Source organism: Bison bison, unplaced genomic scaffold (assembly GCF_000754665.1).
Source record: "Bison bison bison isolate TAMUID 2011002044 unplaced genomic scaffold, Bison_UMD1.0 scf7180017864280, whole genome shotgun sequence".
Lineage (NCBI taxonomy): Eukaryota > Metazoa > Chordata > Mammalia > Artiodactyla > Bovidae > Bison > Bison bison.
In genome coordinates this window covers 5,258,333-5,263,517 of record NW_011494852.1, presented here as the reverse complement: position 1 = coordinate 5,263,517, position 5,185 = coordinate 5,258,333, and positions in this window count along the sequence as shown.

The following is a 5,185-nucleotide window of genomic DNA, read 5'->3' as shown; positions in this document are numbered from 1 at the left end:
TCTATCCATGGAATTTTCCACACAAGAATACTGGAGTGGGTTGCCATTTCTTCCTCCGGGGATCTTCCCAACCCAGCAATTGAACGCACAGCTCCTGCATTGGCAGGCCTATTCTTTACCACTGAGCCACCTGAGAAACCCTTTAACAATACAAGCATCAACAATAATAATAATAGCGTACCCAACTATTTTTTTAAAAGCTTTAACATATTAAACCAGTATATTTTCTGTCTTTTTGTAATACACGTAAATGGCCATAACATTTGTTGTTGGCCCCTTTTCTGAATAATAATATTTTTAATATCTTTTGTTAAATTAGTCAAAAACTTTATTAAATGTTTTTAACTTTAAAAAGGCACTTATTTTGCCTTTATTATTTTAGTATGTAAATATATTATTAAATAAGTAAACATTATTTGTTTTGCCTTTTTCAATGTTGAAAACAAAGCTAAGGAATAGTTTTACAACTTAACATTCAGTGAACAAAATGATGACTCAGCATAGTCATTACTTAATAGAAAGTAGTGTTGGCACTAGTGGTAAAGAATCTGCCTGCCAATGCAGGGGATGTAAGAGGCGAGGGTCTGATTCCTGGGTCAGGAAGATCCCCTGGAGGAGTGCACAGCAATTCACTCCAGTATTCTTGCCTGGATTTGGACAGAGGAACCCAGCAGGCTACAGTCCCTAGGGTTGCAGTCGGACATGACTAAAGCAACTTAGCACATGCACACAGAAAGTAGTGTGGCCCTGATATATTGTGAACTATTCCTGTTTTCTTAGCCTTGCTTAAAATACCTTGCAGCAAATTAGTAGGAGAGATACTTTTTATGAGTTTTATAATTGAGAAATATTTCATGTACAGACCAGTAAAGGAGAATTCCTTTCTTTTTTTTTCCCTCCAAATTAATTCAGCAACATTGATTTTTTTCCCTTCCCTATAAATTTCCCTGCTAGTGTCCTGGACACTGATATCCAACTTTTTTCATCATTCCAATTCAAGTCCATCTCTTTGAGCTGCCGTGTCATTTATATAAGAAAACAGATGGTCACATTGTTCAAGATTTGTCTCCCTGTAAGAATGCCTAATCCAGAATGAAAGAGAGAATGTAATCAAAGATAAAGATGTATTTAAAAGAATGATAAGGGGAATTCCCCAGTGGGCCAGTGGTTAGGACTCCACCCTTTCACTGCCAAGGGCCCAGCTTCAATCCCTGGTCAAGGAACTAAGATCCCACAAGCTGGAAGGCATGGCAAGAAAAAAAAAAAAGATAAAATATTTCATGCAACTATAGATCAACATATTTTTGAAACAGGAAATAGATGCTATTCTAGCAAAATGCAAGCTATGAAAATTGCAGTACATAGTGGAAAATGATGGAACAGTTACCATTGGAGAATTTGGAAAAGTGAAAGATTCATGATCGAAAACTGCTCCAGGCCTAGACGATTTCATGATTCATTTTACCTAACTTTTAAAGAAAGAGTAATTCCAGTGTTAGTTAAAATATTTCATCCTATAGACTATGCTCCCCAATTTATTTTATGAAACCAGAACAAGTTTTAACACCAAAACCAAATAAAGATTTGGCTGGAAAACAGGAAACTCCAGACCATCCTTACTCATGAATATAGGAACAAAAACTATAATGAGAATAATAGAAAACAGAATTTACCAGTATACCTAAACAGTAATATATTATAATGACCAAGGAAAAGTCATCATGATATGAAGAGCCAATACAATAGTAATAGGAAACATATCAATAAAACTAACTTAGGAGAGAAGATGCTATCAATAGTTGCTTATAAGGCATTTAATGAAATTTATAAACATTTCTAATCTAATAAAATACAAATTAAATTATAAGCGATGATAACCACCTAGAGTTTCTTTACCAAAACTCTATAGTATATGTTATGCTGAAACCATTATTTATTTATTTTGAAACCATTTTTTAAAATCAAGAATTTAATAGTTTAATAGATGTCCACTGTCATCTATTTTTACTAAGGATTATCTTGGAAGTTCCAGTGAAGGTGATAAAAAAGAAAATTGAATAATTGTTATGAATAAGGTTTTTAAAAAGGTAAAACTGTTCCCTTTTGCTGATGATGGGATTGTATATCAATATATGGAGAGACTTATGATTTTTTTGAGTTAAAAAGGTAATTTTCTAAGAAGACAGGGTATAGAAATCAAGAGATTTTCTCCATAAACATCTTAAAATTTGCATGCACTTCTTTTGGAATTACATTAAGTCCCACTGATTTTTCCCCCGCTGCAGCTTATGGGATTTCAGTTCTCTGACCAGGAATTGAAAGCACTGAATCCTTACCATTAGACCACCAAGGAACTCCCTTTTTTTTTTTTTAAACTTATGTGAAATGATCTTAAATTCCATATGGAAAAATAAATGCTTGAGAATCTAGACAAGTATAAAAGGGAAATTTTCATGCCAATGTCAGAATACAAGATGAAGTCATCCTAAGCAAATTAATATAGTATTAGCAAAAGAACTGATAAATACCTCAATGGGACAGAATAGTAAATACTGAATAGACTGCAGTGTATATGAGTTTTATCACATATGGAAAGTGTACAGTTTCAAACCGTAGGGGAAAGGAACTGTTTATCTAAAAAAAAAAAAAATTCTGGCACAACTGGATTTTAATCAAGAAGAAAGTAAAGTTGAACTAACAGCACAAACCATATGAAAAAAACTCCAGATGAACTTAAGATTTAAAATTTTAAAATAATAATAACATTCTTGAAATAAAAGGAGACTACACGTACAATCTAGAAACTGGGGGAGATTAATGTTACCAACACAGGACATTCAAATCTGTTAAATGAATATTTGACTACATGAAAAGCTCAGTCTTTTGCACAGCAAAAGATGCCATCAACAGCCAATAAACAATGACTTGGGGGAAAAATATTTGCAGAGTCAGTTAGAGAAAAAGTGCTCATCATATTGCAAGAAAAAATAGCCCAGTAACGAAACATGGCAAAGAATATAGTTGAGAGAAGAGCAAATCCAAGTGACTGATGGGCTCATCAAAAAATGTTTAGCCTTAGTAATTGCTGGGGAATGCAGATTAAAGTTATGAGATAATGGTATGCAATCAGGCTGGCATGAAAGATCAGGAATGCTTTTTGCTGTCAGAAACAAAGAATGAACTTAGCTACTGCTGGTAGAAACATAAATTCTTATAGTTTTTTTGAGAAGCAACCTGATGTCTATTATAACTGAAAGTACATCTGTTATAAGTGAAAGTACTCACTTTAGGGGATCTTTTCTTAGAAATAAAACCCCAATACATAAAGGACATCTACATTTATTGTGATGCTGTTCCTAGTGGCAAAAACATTGAAATCAAAATAAATACTGGAAATTGGAAGAGGGAAGGAGATAGGGATATTAGAAGAGGGAAGGAACTATAGTATGTCCACTCCATAGAATATATATATGGCCATTAAGGTGGACAGGTTAAAACTATGCTAGTGAACTTGAATGAAATTCCACAATGTTTTCTTGAGTGAAAAAGGCAAGATAAAAATAAGTGTGTAAAACATAACTCTGTTTTTGTAAATCAGTTACAAAATGCTCCTAGGTATCTATGAGTGATAAACATGTATCATATGTTTGTGTAAGATTTCATATGCATGGAGAAAAGTATAGAAGAGTATGCATTGGGTTGGGGGGAGGTGGGTGATGTAGGTGGTTTATGGGAGATTTAGGGGGAAAAAGCTCAGAAGAAAAAATATGTAAATATCTGAACCACATATGATATGTCCAATGTATGATTACGAAATTTGAAGGGTTAGTAGAACTTTCATTTGTGGAGATATTTGTGGTATATTGTTAAGTTTAAAAGAGAAAATTTCAGGATAATGTATATGAATCTATTTTTTAAAATTAAAATACCTATGTGTGTATATATGCATGCATGTGTTTATATGAACAAAGAAAAGTGTGGAGGGATATAAAACAAGGTGTTAATTAACTTTGATTGCCCTGGTGGGGAACAGAAATAGTTGTTTAATTTATATACCTTTGTATTAAAGGTTTGACTTGTTACAAACATTAACTTTTTTAATTTGAAAAACAAAATAAAGGGGAAAGAAGTGTTTTGAAATACATGAAGCCTAGGAAATGTTTTCATTTTCTGACAAGATGGCACCCTGGCCTGGTCTATTATCTTTCCCCTAATCCAGTCTTTGGGGTATCACCAGAGTAAAAGAAAATATGTAGATCTAAAGAGCAAAAGGCAATACTTCAAGAAATCCCTCAAGTAGAGAGATTTTTTTGGTTTTATTTTGAAATAATTTGACTTTCAAAGAAATTGCAATATAGTTCCCAGTCTTCACTCAGCTTCCCCTAATGTTAATACTTTATGTAATCATAATACAATGATCAAAACCAGGAAATTAACATTGATATACCATTATAAGCCCTTCCCAGTGATGTTCTTTGTCTAGTCCAAGATCCAGTCCAGATCCCACACTGTTATTTCTCTTCAGTTTCCTTCAGTCTATGACAGTTCCTCAGTCTTTTGTTTTTCATGACTTAGACACTTTTGAACAATACTGGCCAGTTATCTTGTAGACTACCCCTCCATTTGGGTTTGATTCAGTGGGTTATGCATTAATATTACAGAAGAGATGCATCTTCAGTTCATCATATTAGCGGGTACATGATGGTGATAAATCTTACTGGTGATGTTAACCTTGGTCAGGGTGCTCACTGTCAGATTTCCCTACTCTAAAGCTACTAGTTCTGCCTTTGTAGTTAATATCTAGGGCAAGATACTTTGCAGATAATCTGTTTTATTGTTTTTTATTTTATTTATTTTCAGCTATGCTGGGTCTTCACTGCTGTGCACGGGCTTTCTCTAGTTGCAATGAGAGAGGACTCCTCTCTAGTCGTGTGTGGGCTTTTCATTGCAGTGGCTTTTCTTGTTGCAGAGCACAGACTCTAGGCACGTGGGCTTCAGTAGTTGTGGAACATGGGCTCAGTAGTTGCAGCTCACAGGCTCTAGAGCACTGACTCAGTAATTGTGGCGCACGGTCTCAGTTGCTCTGAGCCATGTGGGATCCTCCTGGACCAAAGATAGAACCCATGTCCCCTCCATTGGCAGGCAGATTCTTAACCACTAGACCATCAGAGAAGCTCGATAATTA